Below are 27,789 nucleotides of genomic sequence, written 5' to 3'. Positions count from 1 at the left end.
GTCTGACCTGTTGTCTCATAGTATTGGGTCCTTGGGAAGACCAAATCTGAATGTGGCTTTGAACACAGAGCATAGGGAACTATGAGCAACTATTTTTTCCAGCTAAAGTACTGTTCAGTTCTCAAATTATTTTGCTTTTAATTCTATGTTCATGCAACAGCAGACTAAGGGTAAATTATCCTATTTGGTTTGCTCTTTTAGTAATTTGCCATATTGAAAAATAAAACGTGCATATCGACTCAACAAATTAAAATCAATTGTGGTTTAATAATTTTCCCTTTAGCCAGGACTATTAGCATGGCACAATTAAGTAAATGCTAAAAGCTAGGAGCCTGCAAGGCAGAGCTTCCATTCCTGCTGCTGAACAGCAATGGAGGAATTCCTAGGAAACAAAGACACCAGTACCTTGCCCTGACTGATCTGACAGAACAGGAGCTTTCTTCTGATGCTCTCACCTGGCCTGACCATGTCCTGCACAAAGCAAATATCTGTCTAGACTATTTTCTGTTTGCAGTATCACAGAAAATGAAACCAGCCTCTTCCTGCATATTAGTAGCCTTTCCTGGACTCCCATGGAATGAGGCCAGGCATCAAAACCAAAAAGCCTTGCAGAAATCAGAAACAGTGTTTTCAGCCAATTTTTTCCAGCATCACAGCTATTTAAAGCATTGAAAGCTGGTATAAGTGTGCTTTTTATTACATGATGCTGATTTGAACCTCTGAAGTCTGAAAATTAGTCTGAATTCTTCCAGATCAAGTTTTATTATTACTTCATATGTGAAGGCAAGATGCACAACACTGCAAATTCTCTTATACATATTTAGTATATTTTCCAGGTCATTTGTGAGGAAATGTGAAATTTGTGAAATTTCTTCAGCTTTGAGGAAAGTCTTTAGTTCTTTCTAGATTATTGAAATTGATTTGCACCTCTCTGCTCTCTTAGAACTTTAGGGACATTAGCATGAGACTCCACCATCACTCCAGGTATTATATGATCTTGATGCAACTTGTTGTGATTCCCCTAACTTGTGAATTGTATTTAAGAGGACTACAGTGGATTAAGTGACAGGTTAATTTAAGCAGAGCATGTTCTCATTTGAACTACTGGAGAACTAAAATGTGTGTTTTGGCATGGTTAAACTCAAGGCACATACTGATGCTATATCTGGCAACCAGAATAAGCAACAATTTGCCTTGGCATTTTATTTATCAAACACATCTTTACAAGGATTAAGAAATATCTCATCAGGCACAAATAATTATAATTTTTTCATGGGGATTTTTGTGCACATTTGGAAAACAGTGTTTTCTTACATCATTTTGCATAAGAGTCCCTCTAAAAGGAAATGCACTCATGTTAAGAAACTTGGACACGATGAGCAAAACATTTTCTGGTGTCTAGGCTAAAAACATTGCTGTGACAGGTTAGTGTTGAGCAACTCCAAACTTAGCCTCACCAATGCTGCAAGGATTTCCTCAGCTGTCACATTCTAGAATCAGATTCCTTTCCATGTATTTTGATGTATTCTGACAAATCGACTCAGCTAAGAACTGTATTTTAAAGAACTATGTTAACTATATAAAGAATTATGTTTAACTACCTTAAAAGTATTATTTTCACAAAATATGGCCTTTCATAATGGAGACAGTCAAGCTTCTACCTCTCACTGTTCCATGTGTGTGCTGGGACAAACATCAGTCATGGGAATATCCTTCTGGGGCAATTCCAATGGGAAAATGCTCTCAGGCATTCAAACAGATTCTGGTCCATATTTCTTTGGTCACAAAAATCTAACAACAGGGAATTGATCTGCATGTATTTTCCCTGAATCCCAGCCCTTCCAGGTTTACTGGAAGAGAACAAAACACAGGCAAACAACACAGTATGGCTAAAAACTCTGCTCAAAAAGCCCAGGGTAAGAACTGTACCAAAGCCCTATGGAAAGCTTGCGATATTCATTCCACTCAGTCAGGGCAGTATTTGCTTCCTTCAGCCTCAATTATCATTTTCCTGGAGGCTGAAGGTAAAAGGCTATTCTTTACTTAGTTTGACCCCTAAGTGTTTGTGTTTCAGTAAGTTTGACATCCTGCATAGGCGTAGCAGAGCACACTTATCTTTTTCTGGGCTAACCAGTGGAAATTTCTAGATCACAGATTTATTCATATACTGCCATATGATGCTGAAGTCTTTAGGATACATGAACAGATTTGTAAAATACATTAGTTACATGTAAAGGAACAAGTGAAAATTCGGGGCCCAAATATATAGCTCTGCAACAGTTTGTACTTAATGTATCAAAGCCTAGGAAATTTGAGTGCTGTGCTCTGTATTAAAAACAAGAGTTTACTGCAGAATTTATAATTTAAACGTGGGTTTTTTGGGTTTTTTTGTTTGGGTTTTTTGGTGTGGGTGGAGGTTTTTTGGGTGATTTTGGTTTTTTTTTTTGGTAGAGCAAAACAGATGTAAATTATGATCTTAGAATTTTGTGAGCTTATTGACACATGAGATACTTTAAATATGTAACCATAAATGCTATAACTCCTGAGGGAAATGTGTTAGTACTAGATGACTTTGAAAATCATCTGTCACCTTTGGGAGTCCTAAAATAGGATCTGAATTCACCTGGAAATCCATTTCAGTTGTGTGTGCTGGTTACCTGAAAAACTAGAACGTTATTGAAATTTTCTTTTCATATGCTTCACTGCATGATTCATGCATAGAATTACTGTTCATCAGCATGGGCTGTGTCTGCAATGGGATTTCTGCTTGTTATCCAGCTGTGAGAAATGCACAAGCTGTAAAATAAGTTAGGAAAGGAGTGAGAGACTGAAACCAATGTAAACAAACATACTGAAAAAGGAACAAAAGTGTAATATATTTATAAAAGGAAACAGAAAAAGTTGTGGATAATTTAGGGTTAGGATCTAACAATCACGTTCCCTCCAAATCTCTTGACCTCTTGGTGTAGGAGTCACTTTCTCAGTTCTGAAAATTTGATTCTTTCCAGGGATACTTCTCTGTGAGAAATCTTGCCTGTGTGTTAATAGACAAGTTCTTCCTTTCAGCTTGGAAATTTTGCCATTTTATTCCTTGTACAGAAATAACCTCAAAATTGATGCAAAAATGTTCCAACTCCAATCTCAGTTTATTACAACACTCCCTGTATCTTATGCCTGATATCTCCTTTGAAGAGGATTTATAGTAAGTGTTTATTTAGTTAATGAAATGAAAGTTAGAAATTTCACAGAGTTAAGGAAATTCCCATAGTTTTCTAAATTCCAGTGTTTGCTAAGAAATTACTGCCCCCAAAAGTATCAAATAATCATAGCTATAAACACCAAACTTATATACTGCCAACTGTACTTACACAGAAGCTAAGATACAGCTTTCTGACTTACTCAATACTTGAAACTTTATTATTTATTTTGAGAGAATGTGTGTATGAGTGCACTCTGCAGACTACTTGACAGTAGTTGTTCCCTCCAAACTATAAACATATTATGAATTGTGAAACAGGAAAAGACTGGCTGCTGGCAAACTACCAACTAGTAACTTCTAAGAGGCCAAGATATGATCTCTTCTTACAGGGTAGCAGCTGTTGTGATCATGATTTTTATTTACAGAGAAGAAATTATTTTAAAGATTTATGCTTTAAAAGAAAACACAAGTATGTAAAACAGTGTTAAGATTTAAAGTAAGGATAACTGTCTATCATTTTGTTACCAAGATTTTAAATCAGTATTGCCTCTCTTCCTGCAAACCTTTGGTTTTAAGTCTATAAAAAGAATTCTTGAAAATCATTAGAAATATTCTACATTCTCAAATACAGTGAAGAATTTCTGTAAGTGAGAAATGTTTCCAGCACATTTTCTTCCTTGGAAATTAAAAAACCCTCAACTTTGCCGTGTCTTAAATGTTTTAATGCTTCTTTATGATGTTGGTTGAAAACATTGGCTGCTCAAAAATGCTATTCAGTGAATTGTGAGATGTCTCTAGCCAATAAATAAAATGCAAACAAAAGGGCTTTTATCAGATCATCTTAGTACACAAATAAAATAAACAGCATTAAAACATTGTGAATTTCAGTTAATTCTCAATATTTCTGTTGCAAAATTTTTCTTTAAAGTTTTTTCTTTGAAGAGAGTTGACAAGTTTTTAGCTTTAAGGGCTTAATGATAATATATTTCTTCCCAGTTATAAGATGATGTATAAGATAACATATCAGTTGGTAACCTGCCATTCATTAACAGTTGAATGATATTTCTTTGCCCATATACAAGCTTTAGAAAATCCATATAGAAACTCATACATAAGTTTTAGAAATCTGCATTTTAAAGCAACACACTTTTCTCTAGAAACAGTGACCCCATCAGGTATACTCTCTTTTGAAAATTTGAGAAAAAAAATTCCATAAACCAAAGTTGTGTATAAGATATTGCAACCATAGATATCATCGTTGATCTCTTAACAATAAAATGTTTTATTAGTCTTGTATTTTTTTGTCTAGTAATAATTAAATATTCCTGTCTAGCAATTGTAATTATTTTGCTTTTCTTTAAGTATGGGGCTCCCTTAAGGTGCAGTCACAAACCCATATGGCTAAACTACTGAGAACAGTTTCCCCAAATAATCACTGATGAATGATCTGCTAGTCTTTGTGTATGTTTGAAATATTTTTGTTAATTACTTGGAAAGCAATACCTTGAGCACTCTTCCTTACTCTCTCCAGATAATTGGACTGAATAATAAGAACTACCATTACTATAAATAAAAATCCACTTTCCCTTGACACCCTTGAATGTCTACATTTCTTTTGTGCTGAAAACTAGGGCGGTGGTAGGCTATGATATTTTTCTTGTTCCAGATCCGAGTCTTATTTTTAGATACGTTATTACTGCTGAGGAAACAGAGAAGCTCTGCAAAGACTGTTTGTGTACCACAGTTACATATTTTTTCCATCTGGGGGAAAAAAAAAGATTTTCCTCAGCCTCTTTTAACATATGGAGTTTGTCACATCAATCATTGGTGGAGAACATGTAGTGGCATCCATGTCATATGGGTGACAGGGCTGTTTTACATAGTATCCGTATTTTAGATTCATGCTTTCCCAAGCTTCAAAGCACAGACATTCTACTTAGCAATATCATAGTTCTTGCAAAGAAGAGCTGTCTTTTGTCAAGTATTTTCATCAGAGACTTGCAAAAATGTTACAAACGATCCCTAAGTAATAATCCAGGCATTTCAGCATGCAGTCTTTCTTTAGCTTGTATAATAAATTTGAGCTGGGTGCTTCATACATATAGGGATCACACTAGGGGAACCTTTCCCTTGGTGCCTACAGCCATATAGAAACCATGTCTTGCTTTTACATGTGGCTGTGTAGAGGCCCAGCCAGTAAGACAATATTTCAGAGATTATCAACAAATTTGAGGTCTGTAGGCAGTAGCATTCCTCAGGGGTCTTTACTGGGTCTAGTCCTACTCAACTGGTTTATCAGCAAGCTGAACAAAGTGATGGAATGCACCCTCAGCAAGTTTGAAGCCCATGAAAGAGGAGGAGTGGCTGACACCCCTGAAGGCTGGGCTGCCATTCGGTGGGACCTGGACAGGCTGGAGGGTTGGGTGAGAGAAACCTAATGAGAGTCAGCAAAGGCAAACTGGGGTCCTGCACCTGGGGAGGAATAACGCCAAGCAGCAGTAAGGGCTGAGGGCTGACCTACTGGAGAGCAGCTCTGCTGAGAAGGGCCTGGGAATCTTCATGGTTGACATGGATGACAACAGCAGTGTCTTTGTGGCCAAGGGAGCCAGTGGGATCCTGGGGTGCATTGGGAAGAGTGTGGACAGCAGGTGGAGGGAGGTAGTCTTTTCCCTCTGCTTGGCCATGGTGAGGCACATCTGGAGCACAGTGCTTGATTGTGGTCTCCACAGATCAAGAAAGACAAGGAGTGGAGCCACAGAGTAGATGAGGGCTCTGAAACATCTCTGTTATGTGGAGAGACTGTGGGAGCTGGGCCTGCTTAGTCTAGAGAAGAGAAGGATCGAGAATCAATCATACAGCTCCTGAGTGAGGATCTCATTAATACATACAAATATCTCAAAGGCCAAGACTACAGTGCCAGACTCTTTTCAGTTGTGTGCAGTGACAGAACGAGGAGCCATAAACTAAAACTCAAGATGTTCTACCTCAACATGAGGAAGAACTTCTTTACACTGAGGGTGTCAGAGCACTGGGACAGGCTGCCCAGGGAGGTTGTGGAGTCTCCCTGTCTGGAGATATTCAACACCTATCTGAATGAGTTTCTGGGTAACCTGATTTAGCTAACCCTGCCTCAGCAAGGGGAATCAGACTAGATGATCTCCAGACATCCCATTCTACACTATTCTGTCAAAGTTTATAAAAAATCTTGCCCCATTTATTTGTCCTTCAATTTTAAAAAGTGACATCTGCATTATATCTCAAGCCCCAAATGTATCAAAGTAGACCTTTTACAGTCTGCCACTTTTCTGTTACTGCTCACCTACTACCACCATTCTTATGGCTCCTTTCCTATACACAAAGGATGGCAGCCCTGAAGTATCCCTGTTCTCTTGTCTTCAGGCACCATAATATTGTCAGCAATTAAAATTTACCCTGGTAAGGCACTTACTGCCTGTTACTGTTCAGTACATTGGCTTCTTGACCTCTCTGCGAATAGCTAGATAACTAATTTAGGGTATAAATGGCTGTGATAATTATAATTCAATTTAATTTCCTTTCAGTAATTCACACACAGATGTTTTGATAGCACAGAAACTATTAGCTGAAGAGACCACACACTGTACAGTGCCTAAAAATTTAGCTCTGTGTCCTAGAGGACTTAGGGAGGATATGAATGCAAACCTGCAGCTTCTAAAGATTATAATTTCTTAGAGTGGAATCCTAAGAAATTCTCAAACCTCATCCCAATAGGAGACTCAGCCTGGAAAACCTGAATTTTCATGTTTAATTTTTCAAAATTAAACAGTGCAAATATTTATAAGGCATAGCACTGCCTAGCATAACATAGAAGCAGAACGGGTAAGCAAACCTGTCTTGTTGCCCTCTTGTGAAAAACCTGCCAGGACAATTTCCTGTCTATGTCAACTCTCTGTCCTATTCTAGTCAATGTTTTCTAGGTCAGAGAGCTTTCAAAATATAACACCACCCATGAAATTAGCAGTGTTCATCACTCCCTGAATGCTTTTTAACTATGAATTCAGTGAATAAACCCTTACATTAGGACAATGAGATTTAATGTCCTCTTGCTTGTGAGAATTCAAAAAAATTATCCTAAGAAATTCCCTGTTCTCAGTGGGCATCCTCCAGTATTGAACCTGCATCTATGAAACATGGGCTTAAATATCCATTCAGGAAGAGAAAAATCTCCTTGCTTTTTACTATAATACTGACAGTGAGATGCTCCTGGTTCTTTTGGTGAGATGGTCTCTTTGAAACAGGCCTATGTCTGCAAAGCTCTGATGCCTGAATGCAATGCATTTCACAAAATAAGTTTATTTTTTAACTGGTCTCAAGATGTATCATTGCAAATAAACACCCAGCAACAGCAATCCCTACAATAACAAATCCCCAACCAGTCAGTATGAGCAGCAAATTAAGTTTGTCCCACAGAATTCTAAATTCTAAGGGAAAGCAGAAATATAGTTTATCACTCCCAGAGACACAAGCAAAAATTAAGAAGTCATTGTCATTCGTGTCCCTGTTGGGTCTGATGACAACATTTGACAAAGCACATATGTCATTAATGTCCAGGATAAGGAATGTATTCCTGTCACAGGACTTACTGGCATTAATCCCCCTGTAGAGCTCTGCCTAGAAAAGCAAGTTGTCACTGCTGCCTCTGAGTGTCCCTCTCAGAGGAAATGTATCACTTTGCTTTTAGAATGAGACAAATAAAATAAAGCACCAAGCATGACACAGAGAAAACCAAGGAACCTCTAAAGCATGCAGAGTTTCCTGTTCCTTCCATGGGACTTGTACAATAAAGGATCAAATGACACAGATGTCTGATAAAAAGCAAGGCAAAGCCACTGTGAAGAACATGCCTATGGCAACCATGACAGGGGAGCACCTTTTGTTCAGTAGCCTGCAAATTTTGTGAGCGCACAAGCACATAAACGTAGAAATTTCAAGTCTGTCTACATAATGCATTTTAGATGGTTTTCCCTGCTTGAGGAAATCGTAAGTAAACTGTCTGTAAAGGTGATTTGTATCCCTGGGTATAACTGTTTCATTGGGCTTCTGGCAGCAAGCAATTGTTTGTCAGATGTGATGCTCATAAGACCTTTCACTATAGTGATACTGGCAATTGCCTCTATAATACTTAACACATAAAACAAATTACAACAATATCCTTAAGATTAGCATATAAGTAATAGTGCTGTATAAAAACTCATAAAAGCAAAATGTATGGCTACAATAACCATATTAAAACAACCATAGTTCTGCTTTAAATAACCATATGAGCCATGTTTGTAAGATATTATAGTATTTACTGGTTAAGCATAAGAAAAAGGCTATTGCTGTCATCTTGCAGGAAAGAAATTGATTCCAGTTTCTGTCTTTCCTGTAGGTTTTGGAAGGCTAGCTCATGACAAAAGTCCAACAGAACCATCTAAAGAGCTTCAATAATACTTTGGTAGTTTTAAAATAATTAAAACACATTCTTTTTATGCATTCTTTTTCTTTTTTGGGTGATTTTTTGGGGGGGTTTCTTTGTTTTCCAAAAGGGTAAAATCATGTGTTATAGACAACAGAAGAATATGAAATCATTAATTGAACAGTTAATAATCTCAGAGGACTAGACAGCAGGACTTCTGAACCACACTGGTGACTTAAAAACTCAAATTGACACTAATGCTAAGAAGTCAAATTTACACTGATGCTGAACTGGCATAGAAAAATAAATCAGGACAATATATGTCTTTTAAACAGTGACAACATTTAGGGCCTGGGAAAAGTAAAATGCAGAATGGGTTCCTCTGAATGAGCACTAGACAAGACTAAATACTGAGATTTTTCTGTGTGTGGACATGTGAAGAGAAAATCCTTGCTTTGTCACAGTACTGGTGCTTCCAGTCAGTTTTGCAGTTACATTTTTCACTTGGCAGCTGAAGTGCTGAAATCCAGTGAAAATGAAAACCAACAGAAAGATAATGTTTCTGAGACCAATAAATGCTAAAGGAAAGAAGATGATCCCTGGAGGTGGGAAGCAATTAAAAGGCCTTTTGCACCTCCACTGGGGCATTCAGGGATAGGGCATAGGTGTGTGGAGGAATTGCACAGAAGACCCTTGGGAGCTGTGTCCTGAGCTCCCCTGCCCTTCCCATGGCGTGGCAGCTGCCCCAGGGCCAGTGCACTCCCAGCTGGGGAGTCTCAGGATATCCTCGAGTCTGGCCTCAGCACAGTGACCCACTAACAGACAATCAGGCAGAGCAGAGCCAATGAAAGAAACAAGTCATTTTTCATTTGCCTATGGACAGGCAACTTATGATCATACTCTGATGATTACTTTCTATTGAATTAATCACCTTCTGACCCATTCTGCTCAGTCATTTTCATTGTACACTAAATTCCGTTTGCCATGTCAGACCCTCAATTTTATCAGATCCACTAACACAATTTTCCAGAGCAGCAGCATTAGCTCAGCTTCCTCATTTTGTCTCTAGTGCTTTGTAGTTCAATTTGTAGGCGGAAATAAAGACTTGTTGGAGCTTGTCTCCTGCCCCCGAGGGTAATCTTAATCCAAACCCAAGGGCAGAATCTGGGCCCAACCTCCAGGCTTTTCCTCCCACGAGGTGATATATCAGCCAATGATACATATAAAACATATCACTGTCATTGAATAAAAAGCAATTAGCACTATCAAAAGAAGAATTCCAGCATTGAGAGATTCAGATACCTGAAAAAGCAGCACGCTGTTTTTCTTCCTGGTAAAAATGGGAGGAGAAAACACAGTCAAAAAGCCTCAAATGAACAGAAAATTACAAACCAGTAAATGAAAACTGAAATATATTTTCATTAAATAATTTCTGAATTCTCCTGTAGATTCATATTTAGCAGCTATATCCATCTTACAAAATCACAAAATCAATAGCAAACACTAGAACTTTTTTCACAATAGGAGAATGTTATATGAAAGAAAAAATGTGTCAATTTTGTAGAGAAAAGGGGATGCATACATTTTATTCCTCCTCCCTCTGTCCCCCCCCCCCCCCCCACCCTTAAGATGAAAGTTTTAGATTTGCTAAACACTAAGTAGCCTGTCCCAGCACTGGCACTACTTTAGTCAGAACACTTGCCTCAGCATTGCCTAAAGCAACTTCATTGAGAATTAACCATTTCCAAGGCCTCAGAAATACTTACAGGACAATTTCAAGAAACTAGGAGCTCAGGTCATGACTGTGTCATCAGAATAAGAATGAACATTGCACTCAGTGCACTGGCTTGTCACTTCATTTGCACAGATCGTAAATAACAATGGTCCAAGCATAGATCCCTGAGGTACTTCTGTAATGACATCCATTAAATCTGACATGATGCTGTTTAATAACACAAGCTGTATGTGCCCTCCTAAGTAGCTAGCACCCAGTTAATTACAGATGATTCCATTCCTAATCCACTCAATTTATCCTATAAAGGAATATAATTTATGAAATAGACAATAACAAACAAATTTAAATGCACTCCATACAGATTCCCTGGAAACAACTTGCATTTAATCTGCAGCATTTAAAAACATCTGATTTTCTCTTCCTAAATTCACCATAAACATTCAAATGTTATTCTGCTCAAGAGTCCCTTATTTTTGCTGTGGCAAATGAATACAGCGTCCAGTCTTCATGCTGCTGAACAGCAGCAAGGGGTGCTCCGTGGGAGCGCGCCCAAATTAGATCACTGGTGCTCAAACTGTGCCTCTTCAAGGCCTGCAACACAGATCCTGGGTAATCTGCAAGTCTGAGCAGGGCAAGCCTGGCTTTGGCCGAGTCTCACTGGCTCTGGATGCAGTCTGTGCTGCCACACTCCTCTCCAGGGAACAGTGAAAAATGCTGAACGAACATACTGGTGCTAAGAGGGCATCAATGCTTCTTTTGGAGATGAAGAAAAGAAGCTGACGTGATTCTCAGTGACAGCCAGAAAGTGTGAGAGAGGGAAAAAGGTGAGAAGGAGAGGGAGATCGGAGACACTGCTTTGGCTTGCTCTCTCACTTAAGAATGAAGGGAGAGGAGGATGTCTCCATGGCAACCAGCAAAAAGCATGGAAAAGCAGAGAGCAACAATGATTATAATAAGATTAGAAGAGGTCACACAGATCATCAAATAGTCCCCCAAAATCTCAAGCAATCATATAAAAATAGCTGCTTAGTCTGGAAGTGCTCCATGGAACAAAAGCTCCACATCCACACACATCATAAAATTCTTCATGATTTAGGACTTATTTCTGTAGGTAAAAATAAAATAAAATAAAATGAAAGATATTATAGTCTGAAGTAAAGGAGATTCAGAGAACAGGTATCCTATATCTTTGTGACAGGCAGGAATTTACTGGATCTAGAGGGTGATTTTAGGACAAGCATCTCACTTCCTGCTGTTGAGCAAGGCTGGCACAACAAACTCCACACATCTGACCTGAACAGTCTGATCTGCAGGAGAATTACTTCATGATACCAAAATTAGGAAACATGTCAACCCTCAGGATATAAGCAAAATGCATCACTGAGATTTCTAACACTAAAGGGAGCACCACATCACCCCTTCTGCATGAATCTTGTCTTTGACACTGCATCAGTGTGGGCTGGTACAGAGTGCACACGTTTCTTAAAGGGGTATCTGTGAAACTGATAACAGGCAATTGGACATCCCACACACCAGGATTTAGTGCAACACTCAATTCACTTCCAGAAAGTGGCCAGAAATCACAATGGGGATTAAAATATAATGCTCCAAGGAGAAGGAATAATTTAGTTCTCTCACTAGTGGGTGGATGAAATTTTTTTAGAAGACAGAGAAGGAACACATTCACATGCTTCACCATTAGGCCAGAGAACAGGAGATAAATCTAGATGCTACTGTCTAGACAGAATAAAATAAAGATACTCAATCTGAAACTGAATGATGCTCCACACCTTTAGAAATTTGCTGAGTCGTGTCATTTGCCTCTGATATTGGAAGGAAACGAGGGAGACAAAATTGTTTGGACTCTAATGCACTTACACTTGTTAGACATCAGTGACTTTAAATTTCCAAATTCAGTTTCATGGTTGTATATTGTTTTCAATATCACACTGATTTAAAATCAGACAATGCACGGTATGTCTCCACCAAACTGACACTGACCTGAGCTGCAGTTCAGGGTGAAAATCTGTAACTGATGCCTGTATGTTCCATGTGACTGGGAATACGAAATAAAGACACTTTTCTTATCTATATTCCTATCCATCACACCTTCATAGAAAGGATGCTTCATGTTTCAGAACTGCATGTTTCATGAGATCCTGAAGAATTCCAGTGCCCAAATAAATAAACAGAAAATTCAGGCATATTATATATGCATTTGTAGAATAGATTTTGAATTGGCTCTCTTACATTGCATGATGATTTGTGCTGCATTTTGTTGCTGTTGCAATGTTTTTTCAAGAGTAGGTTACGTCTAATTGGGCAATTTGCATACCCTTTGTGCCTGTCACATTTCTACTTGTGACACTTCCTTCAGGAGTAACTTGAAAGTGCAAATTATACTCACATTGCAATTTCTGACTACAGGACACAGAAAGGCAGCTTAGCTGAAAGTCTCAAACCAGTATGCAGAAGATACAGTTTTCCCACTCTTGTGTGAAGTGCAGCTAAACTTTATGGCTGCTTTACTCCAGAATGAGATAATCCACATGGCAGACTCAATTTCAGCTGATTCGCCTTAACCTTCCTAAGTCCCTCTACAGACATGGACTTAATTTGTGTTTTGCCCTTCCTTCCTCTGCAGGTAACTGTCTCAAGCTTTTTCCTATGTTAACTATGTGAATCTCCATTCCTAAAGCTGTTTTCCTTCTACTGATACTTTCTGCAGCTGTGGCAGATTGCATTGTTTTTCCTTTCCTATTGAAGGGCAGGGGGTGATATCCAACATGTTAGCTTCTTTTCAGCACGCCTGGCAGCAAGGCATATGCGCCTCCGCCTCCCACACTATTTTCTCCATCCCCTGTATTACTGTTTGTAACAGATGTTTTCTCTGGCCTTTGCTTCTTCCTGTCTCAGTGCCCCTTGATTCCACTGGGACATTTGTACCCTGTCATTTTGAAGTCTCTGACAGTTTCTTCTGCCAATACTAATGCCATTATATGTGCTAACAAATAAGTCCTACACACGTACAGGCATCTGTGATACGTGTCCCAGCCACTATCATTGCACCAAAGGCTTATGGCTATCCCTGGGTTAGGGCCAGGGAAGTCCAAGGAGAGCATCTTTATCCCATTCATGCTTTATATGAGCACGGGCATTACCCCTGAATGTTCATCTCACTCGACTTCTTAATCAATCCTACAACGTTTATTAAGAAGGAACTTTTTCACCTCTTTTCTAATATTTTTTCAGTAAGAAGGAAATTTTTCCAATTCCTCAGTGGCTAAGCAAGTGATAAGTCCACTAATGAGGGGCAAAAGCAGGACATATAGCACGCCTGGATAACGAGAGAAGTGCTATTGCCTTATCTTTCCCTTACTTTAATAATCTCTCTTTAACAGAAAAGCACATAGTTCAATACACAGCCTTGAGCTTTAAACTTCTGCTTGTCCTACAGGGGATTTCCTGCCCTGTCGGGTGAATTCCACTTAATAATACCGAATTCCTCTAACAGAACAATCCCTTCCTGTGGGAATTTAAAGACTTCAAGACTGTTTATTATATTTTAACTGGTGATTTTCCCTGTAGCTTCAATTGTATTTGGTTTAATTGCACAGAAAATGTTTATTCCCTTCTTATATTTTTCTTTCACAGTCTCAGCTCACTTCTACTTTTCCCACAAAGAGAAGCAAAGTTACTTTTAGGTCGTATTATCTAGCCAATATGCACTTAAGGATGCACTTAAACCCCCCCACAGAGAGGTGTTATTTGCAAAATGTATTACCTTTTCTTTTCTTCAAACACTGTGTGTAATCTCTCCCTTGCTCGAGTCTCTCCAGTGTGACATAGGTAAATTTCACAATAACAAAGCAAGTTCAAACACCACCTCACTGTACATTATACGCCCTCTGGGAGACTTTACCTCATATGTGGTTATTTTGGACCCCTCACAAAAAAAGCACCACAACTCTACAAAAATAAATACGTGTACCAGTTAAATAATATTTTGCTTATACCTAGAATAAGAGATCCAGAGGCATTTTAATATTAAATTATTATTTCCATGCAGCCTAAGCAGCAGACCAGGGTTAGCAAACCCCTGTCTCCTTAGCTGTGCTCAATTTACCAGCAGTTCACACAGTCCTAGCTCTTGGATACCTCAGGTAACCAGCAGCAGATCCCAGGAGCTGCTGGATCATGCAACCTCCCAGGATGGGGAAGAAACAAAAGCGCAAAGAGGAAGTACAGAACTCAGTGCACCTAATTCACCCTGGGGCCACAGTGGCCACCTAGCCCAGTTCCTGACACAGCCATCACCATCTCTGGCTGCCAGACCCCAGCAGCTCCAGTTTCATGTGCCACCTGTTTTATGGCTGTTGGTTCTGAGACATTTCCAGCTGCTGGCTTGTGCAAGGAGTGCAGGTACCTGGAAGCCAAAGGTTCTCTTACTGCTGTACAGATTATGGCACACAGAACCTGGAAGCCAAAGGTTCTCTTACTGCTGTACAGATTATGGCACACAGAACCTGGAAGCCAAAGGTTCTCTTACTGCTGTACAGATTATGGCACACAGAACCTGGAAGCCAAAGGTTCTCTTACTGCTGTACAGATTATGGCACACAGAACCTGGAAGCCAAAGGTTCTCTTACTGCTCTACAGATTATGGCACACAGAACCTGGGCAGGTATAAATCACCCCTGTGGGATCTCGCCCTACTGAGAATGTTATCTCAGATGCTTCTACAGAAGGTTTTGACCTCAGACCGTGGCAGGCAGTCAGCTGAGAGGGGATACCTGACCAGGCCACAGTGGGAGAGAGTAGAGTCATGGGAATAGTTGCATGCTAATAGAACCATCCTATATTTGGTCAAGTTTCCAGTTCTTGTTTCCATTGGCTCCAAGCCTAGTTCAAGTAAGGTCACACCCTGAGTGCACGTTGTGACTGGACCTGTGAGAGCAGGAGAGCAGAGCAGAGCAGAGCATGCATGAGGCAAGACAGGATGGGAGTCTCAGGCTGAGGAGATGCACTGCTGTGTCCTCTGTATTGGACTAGTCCTTAGGGCTGAGACAGTTTGTGGTAGGACAAAGCATGGCCTCATAAGCAGATCTTACCGCCAGGCTTTTTGGACCTGTTATTAATTTAATTTTGGAAATATTTTGTCTTTATGAAAAAATGTGAGTTCAAGGAAAATATTTACATAACATAAAGTAGTGTATTACAAGTGTAATTAGTGCTGTAATGCAAAGTGAGAAAGGTCCTCATTCTCTTTTCCATTCCACATGTAGAAATTTGATTTAAATGAATTAAGTTAGAGAAGTTTCTTTGGCACTGGTGATATTAAAGAGAAGGATTCAACCATATATGACTTACATACCTCCAGAAATATATATGATAAGCACAAGCATATCACAGTATTAATTTTTTAAATTATATTGCACTTAATATTAGAGTTTTCTATTTAACATACAGTCAGATGATAAAAAAATCTAGCAAGGAATAAATACGTAGGTTATCTAATGAAACATATTTGAATTTCTGCTGAGACACTTTAACTTGTAGTTGAGACCTCAATCAAAGCCAAAGATCTAAAAATCCACACAGTTCAAAAGAGATTACTTTATGATACTGATTCTGTAGCCTGGGACCATCTTTGAGGTATGTAACTGAGTTCTCTGATGATATCTGTAAAAATGCTGTTTGTAGCCAAGCATTTGCACAATGCACATAATGAAATGGATTTTCTTTTTTCTTAAATGCATTTTTATACCCTGGCAGTTTGTTAAAAAGGAAAGAAAATCAAAAGTAAACCTTACTATACTTGATAAACAAATCACAGTAATCTTATAAAAAGGTTATTTTTTTTAACATATATACAAACAGTTTCTATACAATTCACGTATAAAACACGTAAATTGTTATAGTACATTTTTTTCTTTTAATCTCAGTGGTAGTACAGAAATAATATGGACCACCTCATTGTTATATAACAGTACCATTTTAAAAGGGAGATGTGCTTGGTGATATAGTAGTTTTACCATCTGTAACCTCTTTCATTCTAATGAAAGCAATAATTTTAATTAAATGTTACAAGTAATAGCGCAGTATAACACCTCAAATTGAAGATATAATTTCCAGCATATGGCATAAGCTTTTGTATTTGGTCCAGACCAACAAAAAAGAAGTGTTTTATTTAATATTTGAGGTTGTAAGACATTTTTATTACCATGTAAAGTTTCAGAAATATTTCTGAACTATGGAAACCAGTTTCAAGTTAACAACTGAGGTTCTGGATCCACTTCAAAGCTAGCAAAAATAAAATAATACTTGAAGTTTAGACCTCTCTGAAGGCTGTGAAAAACCCTTTGATTTTTTTCACTTTGAAAATAGTTCACTTAAAAATTTTAACTACAATAGAGATAACCATCTGATGGCTGCTCAGTGGATCCTATGAAATAAAATCAGCTTCAGTCTGTAACATTTACGTAGTACTCAGGAGCAACATTTGTTAGCAGAAAAACCACAACACTTTTTCTCACTTACGGAAGTGCTCATCTTGATCCGAATGGCTCAGGTTTTGGAAGAATTTCCTTCCCATATTAGTCATGCCTACATGCTTTCCAAATTATCAGCAGTCTAGACTATGCAAACACAGCTTTGCCTTATTTGCATATCCATCCCCAGATATTTTTAGATTGCTCCCTTTGCAACTGTATCCTGATGGAAAATGCAGACTTCCTACTTACAGAACAAATAAGAAAACAACAGAGTAGTTGACATCTGCCTGCATGATATCATACAGATTACAGAAAAAATAAATATCCTTGGCAATGAAAATAACGTGAGAAACAATAATATTTCATATTCAAAATATTATTGCAATGTTTTTAGCTATCATAAACACAAGCCCTGTAAATCTTTGCTGAACTGTTGGCATTCATGATTGAGTCTTTGCAACCATAAAGGTTGGGAAAGGTTTGAGGACAGAGAAACCAAGCAAAGGGAAATTACCACACAATTTTCCATTTCCAATAGAAGCTAACTTGATTATTTCACATTCTAGAGCTAAAGCTTGATTTACTATTCCCAAGTTTCAGCTAATTTCTCCATTATAAAATCTGATGTGATACTGAATGAGTAAGTGAAGGATTCTCTGAGCCTGACACATCTGACAGATGACACAGATAATAAGTCAGTTCTCCCATCACAAACCAGCCTCAGTTCTTTGGAGACTACACTCACTCTAAATGATCCTGAGTTTAAAAGTCACAAACATTTGGTTTCTAGAAGAAGTCAAGTGAGAGAAAGAAGCAGGGTAAACTTAACAAGAGTTACTTTTCATGCTGAAGATACACTTGTGCATCAGCATGAAAGAAAAGACAGACAAGAGAAGTTGGCAGTAACACCAACTTGTTTTCAAAAAATATATTTTTATCTTTGCCTCTGCAGGAGAAACCTTTTCATCATTCATGTGTTAAGCTTCATTTAGAGTCTAGATGGTTGTGTCCATGTACACTTGCAAATAAAATGTTATTTATGGGCTGATCTAACAAATATTTACTACTGAACATATGGGTGAATGTTCAGCTGGTGTAAATCAGCAGAACCACCAATCTCATTTACATTAGCTGAGGCTACAACATGTTATGTTTATTACATTAGGGACCCATTCATATGGATAGGATTTACCCTGGTAACCATCTATAGGTTCCTTGATCCAATCTACATATTGATGATGATGGCAGAATCCCTTCCCTACTTATGCTTTATGCAGTGCAGAGCCTTAAACCATTGCTTAATGAATATTTTGTTATAAATCATACACAAATTAAAGATCAGTGTTGTGTGCCTGATATTTTCATAGAAACCAACTGAAAAGTTACAATATTCGTTTGTAAACCCTTATTATAATTTTACAGTCATATGAAGGACTCAGCAATGCACACCCCAGACCAAAAAGGTGTGAGCCATAGCATAACCCTGAGCACTTCCTGCAAAGGGCAGGAGTACTTTGGCTGCTGTTCAGGACACTCAACACCTCATAGGATTTACTCAGCAAGCCTCAATGTGGAATCAACAACTTGTCAGAATATTATACCAAAATCAAGTAGGGTTCTGGAGTAAGAGAGACTGAAAGCACTTTTTCCTTACACATCCTCTTTATCAAAAGAGGGAAGTGTTTATGTGAAGAGCTTCTACTGCAACATTCACAGTGATCCAGCCCCATATATCAGTTAGCTTTAGATCATTATTTAAAAAGACCAAACCCACAGGTAATCAGTAATTTAATTTCTCTTTTAGCTCTGGTTGAAAGGCAATGGTAAATCTAAAAATTACTAATGCAATTTGGTACAGAAGTTATGCTACAATAGAAATTTCATATACTTTTGTCACATGTTATATAACCACAGTTAGCAAGTTAGATTTGCCTATCTACTAAACAAAGAGGATAACTACATAGCAGGATAACTGGAGGTAAAACTGAGTTTTCTTCTTTCCACTCCAGCCTCTCTTTTCTCATTTTCTCTTAATTACCATATTTTCCGTATTACTTCCTAATGCATTTATGGCTTTCATTTTGAACCAAGGATCAAATATTTAAAAAACATATTTCCCTCCTGGTTCTAAACTGCTTTACTCATTCTTTCTTTTTCCAGACAACTATTCAAAGTTGTTGCTCAAGTAAGTAGTAATAAAAGGTAGCAGACAATTGACCTCTGTATTTCTGGAAAAGAAATTAGTGAAACTCTCTGGAGACCCAGAGACATGGGTGATATATTACCACCTGTAAGGGGTTTAGAAAGGCATTTTTTACAACACCCACACAGTTATAATCAACTTACATATTTTAATGTAGAAGCATTACAACCAAAATAGAGAGAAATCTGTTTTTTAAGCAACCTATTTCAGTTTCTTTGGACTGATACTCTCTCCTTTAAAACATCTATTATTATAGAACTGATATCACAAAGACAACTGATAGTGGAGGCAGACATAATCAACTAAAGTTTTCAACATTCCTTAGCTCATCCAACAACCAATAACCATCTCCCTGCTAGGATTTTGCAGTAGAAGAAACAATGTAAACTAGGCACTCTCATTTTTCATCCTCTCCTTAGGGGATTTTTGCTTGTCATCATCCCTGCATGCATTTACCCCTTTATAAGTGAGACCTAGAATCTGTCTTCAATAAAATATTTCAGGTAAACAGTTGAAAAGTGTGATTGCCAGCCAGTGATCTCAACTAAGACATCTTATTTCCTCTTTTGAGACTAGAACTAAATCTTAAGTATCATTGAAAACACATTCCTTTCAGTAGTTATGCATTTCTAGGACTTCATAATTTACTATTTTCCCCTTTAAAAGGAAAAGATGAGTTTTCATCTCAATGGTCTCATTTTCCATGCTTGAAGTGCTAGATATAGTAGTGCTACATATTACACTTCTAGTGAAATCCTTCCAAAAGACTACAAAAACCAAAATGCCAGAAGGAAATAAATCTACCGCACAATACTTTTGCCCACTCAAATGATTTAGTTGGTCATCTGAAAAAAAAGTAAATAAAGTATGTGCTGATTTTGATTCGGATAGAATTCATTTTGTTCACAGTAGCTAGTATCAGACTGTGCTTAGATTTGTGATGAAAATTGTTGATAATTTAGGGATGTTTGCATGAATGCACTTCTTTATCGGTACATCCTTTGTAGTGCTCCGGTCAGAGTCTCTACAGGGGAAAAGAGTGGTTGCATTCTCGCTCCCTTGGTCTATTCCAAGAATGACTGAAAATGAGAGGTTGCAATTGCCAAACCTTTCTAGTTTCCTGTGTCTGGTGCTAGACATGCTGGTGCATTAACAGGAACATCATGATGCAAACTTCACAGTATTGCTCACTTCCTAGTTTAAGGGCTAGACAGTGTAAGAGGGGAGATGGAGATGCCTGGCATATGTCAACCAAGATTTCATTCAGTGTGTTGTGCTGCTCTCACAGATCCCTGGATCTACACTCAGTGTACTTTTCTAGTGATATACTGCAACAGAACAACTTTTACAAATTTTTGTCTTTATTTTAATCAGAAAGGGAGGAAGGAATGCAAGAAAAAAAAAGCACCAGCAATTCAAAGTTCAGTTCCAGAGAAGTAAAAATCAATTTCTGATTGCATGAACACAGGACAAAGCTTGGGAATTGTTCTTGATTAATAATGTTCATGTTATGAATAGACTTACCGGAAGGAGGAATGCAAATCAAAGATTCCATAATGATTTCTAGTAGAAGCCTTCATGACTAGAATCCAGACTGAGATGATTTAGAATTCATACAAAGGTATTGGTCTACTATTTTGAATCTGTGAGGGCTATGGGTTTGCTGGCATTAATTATGTAAGGACTTCTCTTGATGCATTTCTTTCTCCCTTTCTCCTCCTAACTAATAATTTTTTAATTTTTTTTTTTAATTGAGAACTAAACATGACATTTCCAGAAGCAATATAGCAAGGAAGATTTCTTCATACTGGTGAGAATGTCTGTTTCGAACAAGTTTGAAGTGACATAAGCCAATTTCTGATTCAAAAGGCTTTGTAACAAACACAGTACAGTTGAGCTGTTTTATTACATTTCCCAGAATGAAGTGTTAAAAGAGCTATAGAGGTTTGGGATTGGGGCTGACTAGAGCCTTATCACAGAAAAATAAGTCATCTCTAAGGCAAAGGAGCCTTCACTTATTTATGTTTGTCTACTTGATGTAGTAAAAAAAAGCTAAAGCTGGGTTGTAAAAATAGAAATCAAAACCGGATCAGGTGTCAGTGAAATCAAGCTGTTTTCATCAAGATATTAAGCTGGTTAAATGACTGATCATTTGTTTGGTTTTGTATATTTTTTTTTGTTTGGTTTGAGTGGGTTTTTTTGTTTCTTTTAGGTGTTTTTTGTATGTTCTGATTTTTGATGGTGTGGTTTTTTATGGTGTTGAGGTCTTGTTGTTTGTGGCTTTGGGGTTTTTTATGCATGTGATTGCAATTAAATTTGAGTGTGATGATGTTTATAATGATATAGCCTGTTGCGAACTAAAGACCCTCAATAGGACTCTGTGCATCAGATGTTGCATTTTCTGATTTAGTTGCCTTATAGAGCCATAGAATCATCAAGGTTGGAAGAGACTATCAAGATCATCAACCCAGCACTGCCACTGTAACCCCTAAACCACTCAACAGTGTCACTCAGTGCTAGACCCAGACACTGCTCGAACCCCTCCAGGGATGGTGACTTCACCACCTCTCCCAGTTCATGGTAAAATACAACAGAAAAAAGGGGACAGTTGCCTATGGATCTTCATCCATTTTTAAAGAATAACAAAATTAATTCCCCACTGAGAAATACATTTTATAGAAAGAGTGACCTGATAAGAGAATACAGCATGTCTGTAGGCAACACAAAAATAAAATCTGGGTCTTTCAGTTCTTGGAGCATGGGTACCCTGTGACTGTAAATTTTAAGCATCAGCATAGCCCAGAACCCAGCAAAAGATAAAAGATTCAAGTTAGTTAAGCTTTCACAGTAGAAATTTGATGAGCTTGCAAGCCTGCAATTACAAAGGCACTTTGAGCCCTGTCTCAGTGCATCAATGTCTGTTCATCTGCTTTGTATGCTTTCTAACCTTTCACATCCATAACCCCAATACTCAAAAGTAAGAGTTCAATGACACAGCTGAAAATTTAAAACACACTTTACATGTGTACATGAATTTCCCACCATGGGCTGATGTTCTCACAACAATTTTGTGCAAATCTATGTTGGAAAACTTGTTATGTAAGATGGTCTCCCCTCAAGTGAGCATGCATCATGCATGCTTTCACAGGAAGCAGGGCACAAATACATGTATGGAGATATTTTTCACTTCACAAATATTCCCATGTAAAAATGACTCCTTTCTATCTGTGAAAACTGCTCTGAGTTCTTTTTACAAGAACAAAGTGAGAAGAAAAATGTTTTGCTTTTTCCTGAAACTAAGAAAAACAGGATTTCCCTGTATATCTGAGAAAACATTTCTGTTCAGCTGTCACACTGCTCAACTGAATAACTATAAGCCAAATGAATATTTGGATTGTACATAACTCTTGCTAGTTTTAAATTGGAGACATCTAGGCGTAGAATTTGACCTAGTTTTTTTTTTTCCTCAAGAATATGAAGAGAAAAGAAACAGAAAGAAGTGGTGAGATCAATTCACAGCTGATTCAAATTTCTGTGGACCACTAAATCTAGAACATCGTCTCACAAACAGTGTCTTGACAATCTCTAGCAAAACAAGCTATCAGAAATGCCAACTATTGTTAGCTAATTCTGGAACTGTAACAGAGTTTTGCTTTGGTTCTATACCTCATAATTTATCATGGATTTGTATATTATTTGCCTAAATAGAATTCCTCCATAATTTTGCCAAACACTGCTAGAAGGAACTGTATGTTACAGTCATTCAAATCAATAGACATATTCAAAGAGCTGAGCATAAAACTAACTTGACTGAATGTGAATTTTGACTCTGGCTGCAGTCAAAAGTTTGGAGCTCTTGCTCTAATTTTTACCAGAGACAGAGCTCAACAGACCCATCTCTTCACTCACAGAGCAGAACTGCACTGAACCATGTGGTATAAAAGAGATCTGCATTCACTGGCACAGAATAATCTTCTCCATTCACACGCACACAGTTTAGGGACTAGCACAAAGTCTGTAGCACTCTTTGATCTTCTAGAGCAAACTACTGCTTGCTGTATCACAGTTTGGTTGAAGCTGCTCTTTTCATTCACCCATTCTCATGATGGGGCATGCCCTGGGGAGAACATGGAAATGTACCCTGTACCCATTCATGCAGCAGTAAACTGCTGAGGAGAGACTTCAGGATTCAGTTTTTTATTTTATTTGACTGTATTACATTGTTCTTGAACCTCCCACTAGAAGAGCAGAGGAAAACAGAGTAGTAACAAACCTAACTATGGTCTTGAGAGCCCAATTTTATCCTGCACTGCTAAATAGATTGTGAGGCAATTCCTATCAATGTTTCTAATAACAGCTACATTCTTACTGAACAAAAATTTCCTGCTCAGTGTCTTTTCCAGAATCATTCTTTTTCTCTTACACACGTAGGGGAATTATTTTCACACCTTCTAGCTCTTCACTGCTAATCTGTCTGAAGCTAGCTCTCAAAAAGGCTCAGCAAAGACCCGACTCATTCCCTATCTCTCTACATCCAAACTCTGGGATCTAATGCATTTAATGCTGGTGTTCTGTCAAAGTTAATAGTCATAATTGTCTAATTATCAGCTTTAGTATGATGGTAAAACCTTTTAACATTTCATTTTTCTCTGAGGAATGTGTATTGCAGTTTCTGGAATGCTGCCTTACCCTTCTTTTGGGAATACTTAGGCAAAGAATTCATTTTGCTCTCAGCTAAATGAACCTTATGCTCTCCCTCTGTAGCCATACTGTCTCTTTGCAGGGCTGTTTTACATGAAGTGCATACATCTACATTGAGATATACAGTAAATTCACCAGCATGTTCTGTTGCCAAATTCCCATCTCAGTTACAGAGATGCAAATCACATTCTGAGTAATTTTGTTGAGCTTATCAGAATTAGCTTAGCCATGCAAAGTCATGATATTTTAAATTCCCTCTGATTTAGTCACTATACGTGCTGAGGTGTTCAAGGTACTGAAATTAAAGGAGTCCTGTGATGGCTCTAAACTACACCAGAACACACCTTCTAGTCAAAGTGACCAAGAAGGGTCGCTCTGTAGGGTAACTGAGCACAGTTCTAAAACATCCAGGCTGGATTCTCCATCGACTTATTCATCCAAAGTCAAGTACATCAAATCACAGTGAGAGACACCAGGTATAAATAAATGCTGAGAAGAATAATGAGTAGGTGTTGAAACTTTTTTAAAAATAATTTTTCTTTATGGCAAATTGAAACATATAAAGAGATTCAAGTTAAGGGCATTGGCTACTCTGATGTTCTAATAATAAACCTGAAGTTAGAAGTACATTCAATGAGGATTACATTTTGTAAACCACGGCTTCCTTCCTTACAACTTAATTTTACATCTTATTGTTTGAAAAGTAGGGACACATTTACAATAAAATCCATAAGAGGCAGCTTTAAATGGCAGAGGGAACAGGATAGCTGGAGCTGCACAGAGCCCTGCACAAAGGAACTTCTTGTTTTATTGATCATCTCATGAGTAACCTGTCTAATGTTGTTTTGCTTGCAATGTTTAAGTCACTTCTAAAGTAGCTCAGATGCTATGGGGTTTGGGCACACAGATATACTGATAATGAGATTCTTTTACTTCTGTGCCCTAATTGTAAATTTTATTAATAAAATAGTATATTTCTCTTATTGGACGAGTTTCATGCTGTGTCCCCATAATTGTAGAATTCTGCTTCTGCTCCTCCATAATATTTGAAAACTCCACTGCCACTTAACCAGGAAGATGTATAAATTAATTCCCTAGAAGCAGGATATCTGCACTGCACAGTTTAGAGACTTGTCTTACTACCCACATCTTGGAAAAACTGCCTGTCCCAGAAAAGGGCTCCATAAGAAAGAAAAGTGCAGCAAGTGATCACACAAGGATCCCTTTTATTAGGCTAGTAGAAAAATGACCTTGCAGGAGGACATCCTTTCAAAAGTAGCTAAGTCTGCTGATGACACAGAGCTGAGAAGTAGTAAATGCAGTGGAACAGAGCAAACAAAGTCATAATGATTTGGATAGAATTAGGCTTATGAGATGCTAAGTAGTTTATGCAGTTCCATGTAAAGAAGTAAAAGGTGATGAGGCTAGGGACCAAAAATAATCACAGAGTCCAAAATCTAAATTAAAGCACAACAGAGAATAGAGACCAGGAAAAAAAAAAGTGAGAATGAGATAGTTCAAAGTGTTTTCCACGATCATACATAATATATTGGAGCAATATTTTGCAGTGATTAAAAGGCACACAAAAGTTCAGAGCAAAAAATTGTAAGGTAGAGGGGAAAGAATAAAAAGGGATTTTTTTTTTTTCAAAGGAAGGCATTCTGGTACCACATGAAAGACTACTGAGGCCACATGTTGAATATTATGTGCAACTCTGATCACCGCATTACACTGCAGAAATGGCAACACTAGGATGAAATAAAGCACTAGACGGACATCAACACATCTTACAGCTTGGGAGGATAGGTTTTTCACTGTGAAGAATGATTAGACAGCTTCAGATTAGTCAGCTGTAGATTTTTTGAAATGATTTACAAATAATCATAGTGTTATGTCTCATCTTTAGAGGAAGGGCATGGATTGATGACAGTCTGATAGCAAATTCATGCAAAATGTTAAATTAGGTATTAGAAAGCACAAACAGTAATTCAGCTAGACATTGAAATACTTTGCCAAGGCACACTGTAGCAGTTCTGTTTATTTTAGGTTCTCAAAAGAAGGCTGGATTAATTCAGTCTGATTCTGCAATTTTTAACAGGCAAACACCCTATTAACTTAGCAAGAGTTCTGTATGCAAAATACATAGCATTGAGCTCATAATTCATTAGACTTTGAAGGAGTTGAAAAAATTTAGAGATACAGTTCATACTGACATCAAGGACAACTGTGTTGCTAAAATTCCTGCACAAATTATTAGAAATGCTGTTTTGAAAGGCATAACTCTGAGTGAATTATGTAAGTACATGCTTAATTTGATAGCCAGAAGACTTCTCAGACAGTCAGTGAAACCACTAATTTAATTAAAGGTAAGTTCCTGTTTAGGTCATGGGGTAAACTGTGGGTAAATTCATGAGAGATTTGCAAGAAGGTTTTTTTTAGCATGCAGTCTACATTCTTCTCATGTATTCTAAAACCTGTGTAGGCTCACATGCAAAAAGGCAAAATATAAATACCTTAATGTTCCTACATGAAGCTAATTCCAAAGCTGAAATTGAAAGTGGGCCAAAATTTGTGTGACAACTTGACTAGGTCTTTGAAGACTGATTTTTAAGAATTCAAAATATTAATCTAGCACCTACCAAGGATCAAGCATAGAAATTAAAGTGTGTTTAAATACCTAACATTTCAAGAAAAAAAGTAATCATTATTAAAAAAACCCACTTAAATAACTTTAAAAAATGTACCTAATTTCATTTACTTCATGTTATTAGGTATCTTTTAACCTTTGGACACTACAAACTAAAATATTTCAAAAAAATCTGAAAACACATCTTGATGGTGACATGCTACATATTATATCATTACAAGATACTACATAAAACATTCTGTCTTGCAATATTAATTCCAAATAACTACATACAGAACTTGCTAAAGCAACTTAGATCACACCTTAAATAGATATTAATTAATTTATTTTCAGGGCTTTTAACTAGTTTCCACTCCGGGAATACCAAAATTTGTTGTCAATAATGTCTGGATTAAAAAACTAGCACTGGTTGGGCACTTTGACTGGCAGAAATTCTGTGAGAACAGCAAGACAGAGACATCATAAAAATGCAGGGAAAAAAATAACCCTCCAAAGCTCATAAAATCAATTAAAAGAAAAAAAAACACACCAACCAACAAACCCCTCTAAAAAATAAAGCTGAACTGGAACTGAAATGTATGTAGGACACACAAAGGAACAGAGAATCAAATAAAAGGGATGGCAATGAAAGGGAACAGAATTTTCTAGAGAGATGAAAAGTAGCCTGGGGGAAGCCTCCAGAAAAAGAATTGCATGAAAGTGTTACAAAACAAGAGGAAAGGTGGAAGAAGAAACCAGTGAGTAATGAGAAAGTAGGAATTTCACAAAAGCACAAAAGATGAAAAATAAAAGCACAAAGAGGAAGAAAAGTGCTAAAAACTGTTGAAAACCTCAATTTTTCTTCCCCTTCCATATATATTTGCCCTTTAGGAATCCTTCTTTCATTTATTTTTATTTCTTCAGAAATTGCAAGATAGGACTGCAGTGGAAACAAGGTTAAAATCTGTTTCATTTTCACCCATGTAAAAATTAAAAACCCAAATAGCAGAGATGACTCTGACAAGCTATGAGGCTTTACTTGAATGCTTGAAGCCATAACATCCAAAACTTCCAGTGGGGAATTATACAAGTGTGCAAAGCCCCTGAAAATCAGCTTCTACATGACAAGACATGTATTTAAAGCTTTTCATTCACACGCACTTCCATCCCTTTGCCTCCCTTTCAGAATTTCCTGCACATGACAGACAGAGCTACATGCAGCACAATCTGCAGAAAGACTTATCACTACTGTTGTAACACCTGATCAAAGGAAAATGAAAGAGAAGTCCTTGATACGGAGGAGACAGTATTGCAAGTGTGAAGAACATGATCTCACCTTTCTGAAATACCTGTTTTCAGAAATGAAGTTGTTTCTCCTCTCTCCCACTCAGAAA

The sequence above is a fragment of the Molothrus ater genome, chromosome 9 (assembly GCF_012460135.2).
Source record: "Molothrus ater isolate BHLD 08-10-18 breed brown headed cowbird chromosome 9, BPBGC_Mater_1.1, whole genome shotgun sequence".
NCBI classification, from domain to species: domain Eukaryota; kingdom Metazoa; phylum Chordata; class Aves; order Passeriformes; family Icteridae; genus Molothrus; species Molothrus ater.
The sequence above is the reverse complement of the archived record's forward strand: the minus strand, read 5'-3'. Positions refer to the sequence as shown.